We start from the raw sequence: 15,701 nt of genomic DNA, 5'->3' as shown, positions 1-15,701 counted from the left end.
TTAAATCTTCAATCTATATAACAGCTAATTATTGATTATAAAGTACTTTTGTAAGCTTTAGAATGAGTTATTTTCCTCTATGCTCTAAAATACCTAGACAAAAAAATCATAAATGAATTCATAGGTGTATATTCAATGACAGTAACAAACACAAAGATAAATTTTAACAATGGACATCAGATTATGTATCTTCAGCTTCAAGGAGAAATAAGTCATTGCATTTTTAGTTTCTTTAATTCCCCTTCAAGTTTTTTCTCATGCCTACATTTAGGTCGCTATGAGTCGGAATCGACTCGACGGCACTGGGTGCTGGGTTACATTTAGGTTCAGAAAAAGGAGCAACACATGTAATAATTTTTTTCTTGGAAGTTCTAGAAAAGGGCTACCATTCACCAATATGCTCAACTGAGAACAAATATAATTAAATTCTAATAAATTAATAAAATACATACCACATATTCAAAGAGTAAGCAAAAGCTGAAAACAAATGGAATTATAAACAAATAAAAAAGATGAAGTAATTGTTTTTTGTATGGAAATGGATGAGACACAACTCAAAAAAGCTATTGCTCAACACAAATATGACAACATACAATACGGCAAAATAAAAGAAGTAATAACAAGCATTAGATCAACATTAATAGCACAAACTTACTTATAAGGCAACCATGAAATCACCTAAAGTAGGAGACAATATGACAAAGAGAAAGAACACAGGCTTTGGGTAAGACCTGGGTTCAAATCCTAGCTCCTTTATGTTAGGTACTTGACCTTGAAAAAGGTTATTTAACCTCACTGTGCCTTACATTCTGCATATGTAAAACAGACTTAATACTTAACTTACAAGGTTTTAGGAAATAAATGAAACCAGGTATTTGAAGTTTCTAGTATAGTATCCAAAACCTAGTGGTTTTCAGAAATAAGGAGTTTGTTTCCAATGATATTACTTCTCTAAAATTTTTCAAAACAACATAATCAGGGTTTCATTCATCATCCCTACACATCAATAAAGTAGGGAGTAAGTTTTATCCTAGTCTTACTAAAAATATAATGAAATATTAAACCATCTGTTCAATTACTCAGCAAGAGTAAAATCCTTTATTTCTAAATTTATTTCAAAATACCTAAAACTATAAGTATTATAAAAACATGAAAGAAGTGAAGACGTAAAAAACAAAATTTGAAGCTATTTTTCTTCTTTCTCAGACACATCTTTTCTAAAGTAAAAAAAAAAAATTGTATTCTACAATTAGAAAATACTTTTACCCCAAGTCTTTAATAAACTCTAGTCATAACTTTTTATTTTTACTGACTGCTTCTCATTACATATAAAGACATTTTAAATCTACCTGAAAATACTAAATTTTTAAAACCTACCAAATTAAGCTTTGGGGAACAGGTGTCAGTGGACATTCCAGACTAAGAAAGACTAGAAACAGAGACCTGGTGGTCTCCTTCTGGAAAAACTAGCCAGGAAAACCTTATGAGTAACAGTAGAACGTTGTCTGATACAGTGCCGCAAGATGAGTCTCTCAAGTTAAAGGCACTCAAAATACAACTGGCGAAGAGATGTCTCCTCAAAGTAGAGGCGACTTTAATGACATGGCTGGAGTAAAACTGATGGGATATTCATTTGCTGATGTGACACAACTCAAAATAAGAACAAACAGGTACAAACATACATTCGAATGTATGCAATAGAAGACTTCAGCAGAGTATCAGAATACAATATGCACACACAAAAATCAGTTGGATTCCTCTACACCAACAAAAAGAACATCGAAGAGGATATCACCAAATCAATACCGTTTACAGTAGCCCCCAAAAAGATAAAATACTTAGGAATAAATCTGACCAGAGATGTAAAAGACCTATGCAAAGAAAACTACAAGACACTACTGCAAGAAACCAAAAGAGACCTACATAAGTGGAAAAACATACCTTGCTCATGGACGGTAAGGCTCAGCATTGTAAAAATATCTATTCTATAAAATTCCAACAACATTTTTTAATGAGGTGGAGAAACAAATGACCAACTTCTTTTGGAAGGAAAGAGGCCCCGGATAAGTAAAGCATTACAGAAAAAGAAGAACAAAGTGGGAGGCCTCACTCTACCTGATTTTAGAACCTATTATGCCACCACCGTAGTCAAAACAGCCCGGTACTGGTACAACAATAGATACACAGACCAATGGAACAGAATTGAGAATCCAGACATAAATCCATCCACATATAAGCAGTTGATATTTGACAAAGGCACAAAGTCATTTAAATGGGGGAAAAGACACTCTTTTTAACAAATGGTGCTGGCATAACCAGATATCCATCTGCAGAAACATGAAACAAGACCCATACCTCACACCATGCACAAAAATGAACTCAAATGGATCAAACACCTAAATACAAAATCTAAAATGATAAAGATCATGGGAGAAAAAATGGGGACAACATTAGTAGTCCTAACACACGGCATGAACAGTATATAAAACAACACAAACAATGCAGAAGACAAACTAGATAACTGGGAGCTCCTAAATATCAAATACCTATGCTTATCCAAAGGCTTTACCAAACGAGTAAAAAGATTACCTACAGACCAGGAAAAAGATTTTAGCTATGACATTTCCGATCAGTGCCTGATCTCTAAAATCTACATGATACTGCAAAAACTCAACTGCAAAAAGACAAATAACCCAATTAAAAAATGGGCAAAAGATATGAACAGGCACTTCACTAAAGAAGACATTCAGGTAGCTAAGAGATGCATGAGTAAATGCTCACGATCATTAGTCATTAGAGAAATGCAAATCAAAACTACAATGAGATTTCATATCACTCCAACAAGACTGGCATTAATGCAAAAAACACAAAGTAATAAATGTTGGAGAGGTTGTGGAGAGACTGGAACACTTCTACACTGCTGATGGGAATGTAAAATGGTACAACCACTTTGGAAATCGATTTGGTGCTTCCTTCAAAAGCTAGAAATAGAACTACCATACAATCTAGCAATCCCACTCCTTGGAATATATCCAAGAGAATAAGAGCCTTTACACAAACAGATATATGCACACCCATGTTTGCTGCAGCACTGTTTACAATACCAAAACGATAGAAGCAACCAAGGTGCCCATCAACAGATGAATGGATAAACAATGGTATATTCACACAATAGAATACTATGCATTGATAATGAACAATGACGAATCTGTGAATCATTTCATAACATGGAGGAATCTGGAAGGCATTACGCTGAGTAAAATTAGTTAGTTGCAAAAGGACAACTATTGTATAAGACCACTATTATACGAACACAAGAAATAGTTAAAACAGAGAAGAAAACATTCTTTGATGGTTACTAGAGGGGACAGGGAGGGAGTGGGGGAGTCAATAATTAGATTGCAGACAAGAACTAATTTAGGTGAGGGGAAGGACAACACACAATACAGGAGATGTCAGCACAACTGAACTAAACCAAAAGCAAAGAAGTTTCCTGAATAAACCGAATGTTTTGAAGGCCAGCATAGCAGGGGCGGGGGTGTGGAGACCATGGTTTCAGGGGACATCTAGGTCAATTCGCATAATAAACTCTATTATGAAAACATTCTACATCCAATTTTGGAGGGTGGCGTCTGGGGTCTTAAACTCTAGCAAGCGGCCATCTAAGATGCACCAATTGTTCTCAATCCATATGGAGCAAAGGAGAATGAAGACCACCAAAGACACAAGGTAAATATTAGCTCAAGAGTTAGAATGGGCCACATAAATCAGAAACTACATTAGCATGAGACCAGAAGAACTAGATTGTGCCCACCTACAATCGATGATTGCCACGACAGGGAGCACAATAGAGAATCCCTGAAAGAGCAGGACAGCAGTGGGATACAGATTTCAAATTCCTGTAAAAAGACCAGACTTAATGGTCTGACTGAGACTGGAGGATCCTGGAGGTCGCGGGCCCAAGACGTTCTGTTGGCCCAAGACAGGAACCATTCCCAAAGCCAACTCTCTGAACAGGGATCGAACTGGACTATAAGACAGAAAATGATACTGGTGAGGAGTGGGCTTCTTAGATCAAGTAGACACATGAGACTATGTGTGCAGCTCCTATCTGGAGGGGAGATGTGAAGGCCGAGGGGGACAGAAGCTGGCAGAATGGACACAAAAATAAAGGGTGGAGAGAGGGAGTGTGCTGTCTCATTATGGGGAGGGCAACTAGGAGTATATAGCAAGGTGTATATAAATTTTTGTATGTAAGACTAACTTGATTTGTAAACTTTCACTTAAAGCACAATTAAAAAAAAAAAGACTGAGGAGAGTATTGATGATGCCTGATGCCCATGACAGAAATACAGCTATGAAGAAAATGCAATAATTTTATACTTGTTGAATTTGAAGTGAAAGCTAGAAATGCAATTGGATGTATCCTAAAGGTTGCTGGATATATAAAACTCAAGCTCAAGGTAAAGTCAGGATCAGAGATACGGGCATGGGAACCACTAAAAAGTCTGATGGTTATTTAGATAGAAACAATGAAAATGCTAAGGTTATAAATTATGCATCACACGATTCCATTTTTATTTTTAAAAAACACATACAGAACCTATATGTAGGTAGAAATGCCACAGGATTTATTATTTCCTCCATTTTACTCAAACTCTGTCTTTAAAGGAATCCCCGGGTGGCGCAAATAGGTAACACATTCAGCTGCTAACCAACAGGTTGCTAACCCAGAGGCACCTCAGAAAAAAGGCCTGGTGATCTACTTACAAAAAATCAGCCATTGAAAACCTATGGAGCAAAGTTCTACTCTGACACATACGGGGTCGTCATGAGTCGGAGTCGATCTGACGGCAACTGGTTTACATTTTTTTTAATTACTCTGCAGAACATATATTTGTTTTTTAACTTCGAAAATCATAAAGGTGCTTCTTGATAAATGGTTTCTAAATTACCAGTTCAGTCTTCAGATCTTGAATTATAGTAACCTCTCTGTTCAATTCTTCTGTCAGATGTGTCACTCTTTGTTCAGAAGCTTCTCAAAGACTCCTTTCTTCATCATATTTGACTTTATATCTAATTAAAGATAGTTATATAAATACTAGTTTCATTACATTAACTTTAGGGAAAGACAGTCTTATAAATTCCTATTACTCTATATGAATATATATTACTCTAATTCAAATGTACATTCCTTATATAACCATACATACATAATACTGTAAAACTGTACTTCTAATGATATTAAAAGGTAAGCTTAAAAATGATCAGATCTGGCTGTGTTCAGATAAATTCCACATAATATTAACTTACTATTTAGCACTGACTTTTAATGCATATTTAATCAAATACAATATTTTACTTAAAAGCATGTAGTAAAAGAATATATATAATTGATACCATAATCAAATGTTAAATCTGTACTATACTTAATTTCTTCAAAATATTACTTATTATAGTTGTAAGCTAATCTTTAAGCATACCACAAAAGAAAATTCACCACCTCTAAAATTCAGAAAGAATTCTACAGAGAAAAACAAGTCCTTTGAAGGGATAAGTTGAGGGGAAAGAGAACAAACTGAAATTAATTTACGTAACAACCTGTTATCACTAAATTCTATTAACCAACAGCACAGTCTATAAACAGCAGGGTTATCACATTAACACACTATGTCTACTTCTAGGATGTATAATGGTCAAAAGATAGTAAGACTGATTCATTTGCTAAAAAAATTCTGACTCAATTTACCTGCAATTTCAGTAGCAAGTTGGGCTGCTTTCTGCTCAAATAAGTCTTTCGTTTGCTTAATATTAAAATTTTCTGTTTGGGCTTCTTCTAATTGTTATTCCAAAGACTGCAGCTCTACAAAAAGTGTAGCAGTTATTCAAATACAATGTTACATTAAACTGTAATTACTTATAATCATTGCAGTAGTTATGACAATCAACGTGAGTCTCACCCAGTTACAAAAAAAGCAGAGCGTTTTCACATCTCAAAAATTAGGGATCTGTGACTCATCTGAGGCACCAGTCATAGTTTACACTTTAAATAAAAGAAAGAAATATTTAGAACCACACCCAATAATCTGTAAATATTTGTTTAATGCTGTTTCGATCTCACATTTACTCTTCTATATTTGTCAACTGACCAAAAAGGAACATATTCTGCTTCTCTGATAAAATTAGTTACAAAGTGTGATAAAATTAGAGATGGCTTAAGGGTGATTGAGGCCTTGAATAAAATAATCAGTTAAAGTCCTGATACTTTATTCTCATAAAGGAAAGAGATTTCAGAGAGAAATTAAATACAATAAGTAACCTCAAAACATATTTACAATTATTCATTGAGCATTCCTCCAGTAAACAAAAGTTGCACAGAGGCTAGCTCCATCACTGTATTTCTAGGCAAGAAGAGTATATAACTCCTTAAAATAGATTTAACCTTACGTTAAATAACCGTATGAATGCAATATTCCAGAAGTTTATTACTAACTTCAGAAAATAATAAACTAAAAAAATACTAAAACTTGAGCTGATTAAATTATAAAGTACCCAAGTAACTTTCTAAACCTAGACTATCACCACAATTTTCACTCTATTAAAGCCATAACATATAACCACAAAAAAAAAAAAAATTAGCAGACATCAAAGAAAAAAAAAGGAAAAAGTATATATATAAAATATATATATATTTATGCTTTAAATATATTTACCTGCTGATGAATCAGCCACCAACCCATCAGGTTTAGACTCCTCAATGGAAACAAAGACAAACAAATACATTAAAAGAAAAAGACAATAGTGTTACAATTGTCAGTGTTAAAAATCTCTGGAAGTCATGTTCTGTCAGTCAAACAATAAGACTGTGGTGAAACTTAAGGTTTGGTCAGCTCACACTCTTCCAGATGCCTAAGGTACCAGCAGGCAGACTGGTGTAATGATCTAACCGCAGTTCACTGGTTCTAAGACAGAATTAAGATGTGTGAAAATTACTATGGGTCTTGGAATAGATGGCATCTTAAATTCCATGAAACCAGTAATAAATAAATAATATAAATTATTATAAATATAGATTCAAAAGCAAATACTTAAGTCAGCAGACAAGAGTCAATCTCATAATATCTGAAAACTTGCATATAGGCTAAAACATACCATTGAACTAACACTACTAACAAATTTGGCTTTAAAAGTAGACATTTTTAATTCAGGATTATAAATCATCTTTAAAAGAAGCAAAACTAAAGAGCACACTTCATCAGGTTTAATTCATCACGTGCATCAGAAACAAAATAATACACCACCTTGGTGTTATTCTCATGTTTAAAAGAACGACACACATCTGAAACACTTTAAAAAGGTATCTCGTAGTACACTGCTTTTTTCTTTTCTTGTACTTTGAGAAATTAGACATACTAATTGCTAAGAATCATCAATATTTAAAATACATTTTCCCCCAAAGGTAAATTTCCTACCAAAAAAATTTACACATTGTGCTGTGGAGAATCGATTTAATTAATTAAATGGAAAAGAGTCACCTCAAATATAGTAAACAATTTCGTCTCTGTTTTCAGGTAGAGAAAATAAGACAGTCCATGTTTGATTAGCTGTTAATGCCATTTAGGTAAAAAATGAATAAACGAACTATCAGTATTTTAGATAACTAAAAGGCTCTTTAACATTAACAGCATCCGCAACTGGAGAAGCTGAGTAGTAATAAAACTGGTGTCTTATTGTTCATTTATCTGTCTTTTCCAGTCAATGACAATTCTTGGTACAAAGGAAAAAGAAGGCTGAGTGAGAGCCACAATATGCTAAGGTAATGCACAAAAAGATCACTCATTACTTTATCAAAATATTGGAACTATTTTTAAAGTGTACCCAATTTATTCCTAAAAATAAAAACTATACAATGGATTTGGTAAAATTACATATTCTTTATGTAATCTTACTAAAAAACTCAGTATCGTTTTAAAATAAAAATCACAATTGGTTAAGGCATTTATTTAGAAAATACATTAAAATATAAACAATCTGTCAAAAATAATCCCACCATTCATAGATTACAATTTTTAATAAAAGTGATTTTGTTTTATTCTATTATTTTTATGTAAAGTAAGACAGTGTATGTGTGTGTATATACATAAATGTATATCTTTTATTGTATTTCAAAAAACCTACCATTAATATGACAGTTTTCTCATGTTTTTAAAAGATCTTCACTAATATAAATTGTAAATAGCTAAACAATAGGCCTTCCCCTACCAATAGACATTCTAGTTATTTCCAATTTGTCACAAACACACATCCATTGAAGAGCTTCACTGGTGTTTGAATGTATATGTTATAACTACTCAGGAATGCTGCCACATAATTAGAATAAAGCTGCCTGATATAAAAAACAATCTTTAAGGTAAATGATTCTTAACAAAGGCAACTTAAAGAAGTTACATCTTCACTTCCCATGTATTTCTATACAATCATTAAAATTGCAAAGGACATATGCTGTAGGCTATTGAACACTGGGAAACAAATTAGGAAGTTATTTATATCAGGCCACCTGCTTATAGATAGGTATGATGCTTAATTCTCAACAATGAAAATAAACAACTAATAAACATGCTTCAAGTATTTGAAAGCAATTACTTGCTGCTGCAACCTTTGAAATTTTTCTAATTCTCTCTTTAATTTTTCCAAGTGCCATTTTTCTTCCCAGTGAAAAACAAAGATTTTTTAATTAGTCACTTATTTAAAATTTATTACCTGAAAAAAAACAATTATAATTAGTTTTATTCTAACCTTAAGTGAAGCCTGTAGGTCTTGGACCTCTTGTCTGAGTAGTGTTAACGGCATCTCTAAACAGATACGGGGGAAAAGGAATTAATAGTTAATGCCCTTTAATTAACAATCTGGTCTATTAACAAATCATAGCTAGTGATTATATAGTAATGCCCTACTTTTCTAAAATTTTTAAAGAAAAAAAACTACCGTAGATTTATACATGTTAGTCTTTGTTGTTAGACACCATCGAGTTGGTTCCAACTCAGAGCAACCCTGTGCAGCACAGAACAAAACACTGCCTGGTCCTGCGCCACGCTCACAATCCTTGTTATGCTTGAGACCACTGTTGCAGCCACTGTGTCAGTCCATCTCATTGAGGGTCTTCCTCCTTTCCAATGACCCCGTACTTTAACAAGCATGATATCCATCTCTAGAGACTGATCCCTCCTGACAACATGTCCAAAGTATGTAAGACGCAGTCTCACCATCCTTGCTTCTAAGGAGCATTCTGGTTGTACTTCTTCCAAGACAGATTTGTTCCTTCTTTTGGCAGTCCACAGTATATTCAATATTCCTCATCAATACCACAATTGAAAGGCGTCAATTCTTCTTCGGCCTTCCTTATTCATTGTCCAGCTTTCACATGTATATGATGCGACTGAAAATACCACAGCTTGGGTCAGGTGCACCTTAATCTTCAAGGTGACATTTTTGCTTTTTAACACTTTAAAGCGGTCCTTTGCAGATTTGCCAAACGCAATGCATCTTTTGATTTCTTGACTGCTGCTTCCATGGGTGTTCATTGTGGACCCAAGTAAAATGAAATCTTTGACAACTTCAATCTTTTCTCCATTTATCATGCTGTTGCTTACTGGTCCAGTTGTGAGGATTTTTGTTTTCTTTATGCTGAAAAAAAAAAAATTTTTTTTTTTTTTTATGCTGAGGCATAATCCGTACTGAAGGCTGTGGTCTTTGATCTTTATCAGCAAGTGCTTCAAGTCCTCTTCACTTTCAGCAAACAAGGTTGTGTCATCTGCATAACGCAGGTTGTTTATGAGTCTTCCTCCAATCCTGATGCTCCGTTCTTCTTCATATAGCCAACCTTCTCAGATTATTTGCTCAGCATACAGATTGAATGGGTATGGGGAAAGGATACAACCCTGACACGCACCGTTCCTGACTTTAAAGCCCACAGTATCTATCCCCTTATTCTGTCCAAATGACTGCCTCTTGATCTAGGTTCAGGTTCCTCATGAGCACAATTAAGTGTTCTGAAATTTCCATCCTTCGAAATGTTACACATTTATACATAGTAACATATATATTAAACTCTTAGAAAGCTCACTGAATTGTTTACAAATGGAAAAAAATTTTCTCATGTAAATAATGATATAAGTGACTGACATGTGCCTGAGCCAGAAGCAAAATTCCTCTCCATTACCTTACCAATGCTAAGCATCAATGGCTTCCTATTCCAGTTAGCGTGAAATCTAAACTCATTAAACAAAGCCTATGAAGTCTGCACAATCTAGTCCTTGCTTATTTCTTCCTTATCACTATCCCCATCATTCACTTAGCCATAGCAACACTGGCTTCTTTTGGTTCCTTGAATCTGACATACTCTTTCTCTCTGAGAACCTTCTTACATTCTGTTCCCCTCACCTAGAATCTAAGTATCAGTATAACAAAGAAAGATAAGCAGAAGACCACTCTAGGCCCTGATGCAGGAGAGAAAGATTCCATGAGATAGGACATTTGAGATTACTATTCTGGGTGTCAGGGACATATCTTCACTGTCGGGGTGTAAATGGCAGAAAAAGGAACTCTTGTTCCATCCCACAACCAGTGACTGTCATGGTAGATGATAGAACTGGAATGGGAACAGGAGCAGATTAAGAATCCTCAAATGAACTGACTCTAATCTAAACGGAACAAGAAAACAGGCTCAGTTCTAATGATGGGGAAGGCCAAGTCCACTACGAAAGAACTATATCCACAGAGTGAAAAAAAAGAGGACAGATTGGTGGGAGAATTATACAATAGGATGGGTTGCTATCAGTCAGAACCAACTTCAGGGCACCTAACAACAACGACAACTCAGTATGCCATCAGAAATTTGTTTCAACTTTACTCGTTACAGTAATTTCATTAAAAAGTTTTTATGGCCAATAAAGAAGTGGTTCCCCGCATGTTATAACACACACATATTACACACATGCGTGAACGTACACACACGCTCCAGGGGCTTTGAGAAGGCCTTACTCCAAAATCTTACTTTTAAAAAATGTTACCAGATGTCAGTTCTGAAAACAATACCACAATCTCCCCAATCCACAGGAATATCCTCATGCAATCTATTCTGCAGCAGCCCCTTTCACACTCTAAATAGTATTTAGGTGGACTGGTTAAATCAGAGATATTAATTAGCAAGAATGTGGTAAAGATATTACCAGTTACAATTCTGCTAATTTAAGGTAACAAGAAATACAACTGTTTTGCTTTCATCAAGTACACTACAATTCTAAAATGCTCCTCTATTATAGATACAAAAAGAAACTGGAATGCAGGGGGTAGAAGGACATCCCTACCTATATCCCAAATACAACAAATCCAAAACTGAACTTATTCCCCAGAGCTCCCTTTCTCACCACCATCCATCTTTCACCCAAGCTAGACACCTAAGAGTTATGCTAAACTACTCCATCTGTCTCATTTCTAATAAAACACTAAGCCTACACATTTTACCTTCCCACCACCCTCATTTCACCTGCCCATGTTCAGACTCTCTGAATGAGTACTTAAAGGATGTTCCAGCTTTAGTTCTAGATACAAATTCTAGATAGTAAGAAATCCCTTTTCTGTTTTATCAAAATTATCTTCCAGGGGACTGAAGTCGCTAGATAGGTAACTTCGAGAAGTCGTGTTAGTAAACACTAAAAACAGCCAGCTGCATTTATGTCTCTTAGTCATCCTAAGGAAACCCTCGTGGTGTTGTGGTTCAGAGCTACTGCTAACCAAATGGTCAGCAGTTTGAATCTACCAGGTGATCCTTGTCAACTCTATGGGGCAGTTCTACTCTGTCCTATAGGGTCACTATGAGTCAGAATCTACTCGATAGCAGTAGGTTTGGTTTTAATCATCCTACATTTCTCATCAACTTTAAAAAAAAAAAAAGATTATTTAAGATTAAAGGAATAAATTCCTTATTCTTAGATTTCAATTATCTGTAATTTTTTCCTGAGTTCTCCTCATGCTGAATTAACCATTGCACTCTTTGTACTTCTACCTTATCAGGCAAATAATATCTAGCATAGAAACATCCTAGGACAGAGATCAGATCTTACTTATCTTTTTAAGTCCTTCACTTACCAAAAGGCTTGGCACATGAGAGGTACTCCATAAATAATTTAAATAAGCAAGTGTTTATAAGATAGTTTTCTTATACACAAAATTGACTCACGGAAAAAATTAAGAGTCTTATTTTTGGTCTTTCATGGTACAAACATTTTCATTCTTTTATAAGATTGAAAACAGAATTACAAGGAGTTCTGTTTCTCTTTGTTTTTAGTATATTGTAACGATTCTCGAAGAAAAAAAAAAATATCAGGATTATCTGAGTTTTTCCAGCCTAAAAATGGGCAACGCTTCCTGCCATTAGCTCCTACCCCAGTCTTAGATATTCAGTAGCCCCACCGTACTGATAAAGTCCTGATAATCATTATTGGCTGATCCACTGATATTGATGTCAGTGTCATTCTGTCACCTCCTTCAGGTCTAGGGAAGACAAAACAAAGATTGAGACACTAGAAAATTCAGATTCTGATAACTGTGTATTTTCCCAAGTGAAGACAGTAAAACAGTATTTTACATGCAAAAAGTATTTTAACATATTCATGAATAAAACACTAACTAAAGATATAACTAAAAAACAAAGATATGACTTATAAATGTTCAAATAAAATACTATCATTTACTTCATATTTCATATAAAATTTATGTAAAAATATTAACTTAAACTTTTGTATATATTTACAAATTCACAGACAGCTGCAAACAGTAAGAGAAACCAAGCAGACTTCCCAAGAGCCTTTTTTCCTTATTGAACTTTCTTTAAAGCATGCATAATTAAAGTGATCCATATTCCCTTGTAGCATAAAAAGTTCAGCAACACCAAGCAAGAAATAACAAGGACATTTTCAGCAACCCATAACCAGCTACTAAAACAAATTACACAGGACCCACAGTAACACTGAAGTCATTAAGGAGTTTCTGTCCTCTTGTTTCATTTTCAGCATGTACTTTCTGGTCATACTCCAACAAATCAATAGCGGTTATACATCTTTTCAGACATAACGGACAGATGAAATCCTGTGAAATAACAACTTTTAGGAGGATATATATAAAAAATTATTTATAGAACAAAATATAAATCTAGACAATGAAAATCAACACACAACAAAAAATAATTAGTATATCTATTTTATTACACATAAGGAAAATTTTCAAATAGTAGCTACACAAAAGGTGAAAGATTTAACTAAAGTGCTGTTGTTACCTGCCATCAAGTCGATTCTGACTTATAGCTACTCCACGTAGGCAGAGTAGAACTGCTCCATGGGGTTTTCAAGCTGCAACCTTTCAGAGGCAGATCGCCAGGCCTGCCTGCCAAAGGGTCTCTGGGTAGGTTCAAACCATTAACCTTTCAGCTAGTAGTCAAGCACTTAGGCATCTGTGCCACCCAGACACTCTAAAATTATTACCTAGCCTTATACTGTAAATTCCCATGGCTCTTTTTTTTATTATTATTTAATGGTACCCAGTTGCTTTGGTTAGAATATTACTGATCCTTTTGTTTATGACACTTTGTCCTTACTTATCTGAGAGCAATTATTGGCAAGTTAAAGACTTTATTTTAGATCAAGAAAGACGACAGGACTTAAAAAATACCTTTATGTGATATAATATTCACAACAAAGAACTTCTCATAATGAAAGCAATGTTTGGTCTTCACTGTATTCCCACTACCCTGAGATCCCATCCCTGTGACTTTTAGCAGACGACCATTCTAATTTTAAGAATTAAAAAAAAAATTTTTTTTAAACAATCTCTCAAATTCCCTATACCTATAGCACCTACTTTTACATAAATGTGGCTTATTATACTGATCTATGATTTAGGGTCTTGCTAGCTAGGAACAACACAAGGACAAGAGGATAAGGAAATTGAGGATGTAGGAGAAAAAGTAAATAAAATTAAGAGTCGCAGTAGTGCAGGAGGTTACAAAGGTTATAACCTGATGAGTTTTTCTGTCAAAAGTATGTGGGGATTTGAATCACAAAAAGGGTTATCTATATAACCTTGAGGAAATCACTTTACTTCACTTTGTGTAAAATGTTTGGTCTACAAACTGGAGCTGACATTAGCACCTATTCTTCTAAGGCTATCCTGTGCATAAACTGCCTGGTACAGTACCAAAGATGTGGTGAGTGTGCAAAAAATATTAACTGTCATTAGATGTATGTTTAGAAAGGAAAGGAAAGAAAGCCAGAAAAAGATTGAGAGACTAGAAGAAAATAGAATTAAAAAAATAAAATATTCATGGAGGCAAAAAACTTAAATAGTGAGAATATGAGAAAGAGAATTATTAAGAGTATAGATAGTTACAGTAAGGAATGTTGTTGTTGTTGTAAGGTGACCTCAAGTCAGTTCCAACTCATAAGTAACCCTACAAATACCACAACAAAACACTGCCCGGATCTGCGCCATCCTCACAATCATTGTTAAATTTCAGCCCATGGTTGCAGCCACTGTGTCAAACCAACTCGTTGAGGGTCTTTCTCCTTTTCTCTGAACATATAGTTTACCAAGCACGATGTCCTTCTCGCAGGGACTGTTCCCTCCGGATAATATGTCCAAAGTATGTGAGGTGAAATCTCGCCATCCTCGCTTCCAAGGAACACAGTGGCTATATTTTTTCCAAGACAGATTTGTTCGTTCTTCTGGCAGTCCATGGTATATTCAATATTCTTTGCCAACACCATAATTCAAAGCCATCAATTCTTCTTCGGTCTTCCTTATTCTTGTCCAGCTTTCCCATGCATATGAGGCAATTGAAAATATCATGGCTTGGGTCAGGATCACCTTAGTCCTCAAAGTCACATCTTTGCGTCTAATCACTTTAAAGACACCTTTTGCAGCAGGTTTGCCCAATGCAATGCGTCCTTTGATGTCCTGACTGCTGATTCTATGGGTGTTGATTGTGGATCCAAGAAAAATGAAATCGTTGACAACTTCCATATTTTCTCTGTTTATCATGATTTTACTTATTGGTCCAGTTGTACTTGTTTGCTTTATGTTGAGGAGAAATCTATACTGAAGGCTGTAGTCTGTGATCTTCATGAGTAAGTACTTCAAGTCCTCTTCACTTTCAGCAAGCAAGGTTGTGTCAGCTGATAATGCAGGTTGTTAATGAGTCTCCCACCAGTCTTGATGCCACATTCTTCTTCATAGACTATGAAGCTTCTAGGACTATTTGCTCAGCATACAGACTGAATAAGTATGGTGAAAGGATGCAACCCTGACACCCACTTTTCTTGATTTTAAACAAGTATACCCTTGATCAAAAACCTGGTGGCATAGTGGTTAAGAGGTATGGCTGCTAAGCAAAAGGATGGCAGTTCGAATCCACCAGCCACTCCTTGGAAACCCTATGGGGCAGTTCTACTCTGTCCTGTGGGGTCTCTATGAGTCAGAATCGACTCAACAGCAACAGGTCAACAGCCTTTTGGTCTATGTACAGGTTCCTCATGAGCACAATAAGTGTTCTGAAATTCCCATTTGTCATAAATGTTATCCATAATTTGTTAAAATCCACGTAATCGAATGCCTTTGCATAGTCAACAAAACACAGGTTAAAAAAAAAA

At 35.0% G+C, this 15,701-nt stretch overlaps 1 protein-coding gene across 5 annotated transcripts in view; it reads right to left on the bottom strand.

Moving 5' to 3' along the window:
• The window catches only part of EEA1 (early endosome antigen 1), a 334,017-nt gene that overhangs the window by 289,594 nt on the left and 28,722 nt on the right, over positions 1–15,701 (bottom strand). For 2 of the 5 annotated variants that reach the window (XM_064283737.1, XM_023559613.2), the window contains exons 2-5: positions 8,797–8,852; positions 6,714–6,753; positions 5,750–5,863; positions 4,956–5,076 (exon numbers count right to left, since the gene is read on the bottom strand). The gene's annotated coding sequence lies outside the window, so the exon portion shown is untranslated. Of the gene's footprint in view, positions 1–4,955; positions 5,077–5,749; positions 5,864–5,960; positions 6,044–6,713; positions 6,754–8,796; positions 8,853–15,701 lie in introns of all 5 variants that reach the window. The other 3 variants (XM_064283739.1, XM_023559614.2, XM_064283738.1) reach the window with 2 other exon arrangements.

The sequence above is a fragment of the Loxodonta africana genome, chromosome 4 (genome assembly GCF_030014295.1).
Source record: "Loxodonta africana isolate mLoxAfr1 chromosome 4, mLoxAfr1.hap2, whole genome shotgun sequence".
Classification (NCBI taxonomy): Eukaryota; Metazoa; Chordata; class Mammalia; order Proboscidea; family Elephantidae; genus Loxodonta; species Loxodonta africana.
The sequence above is the reverse complement of the archived record's forward strand: the minus strand, read 5'-3'. Positions and strand labels throughout refer to the sequence as shown.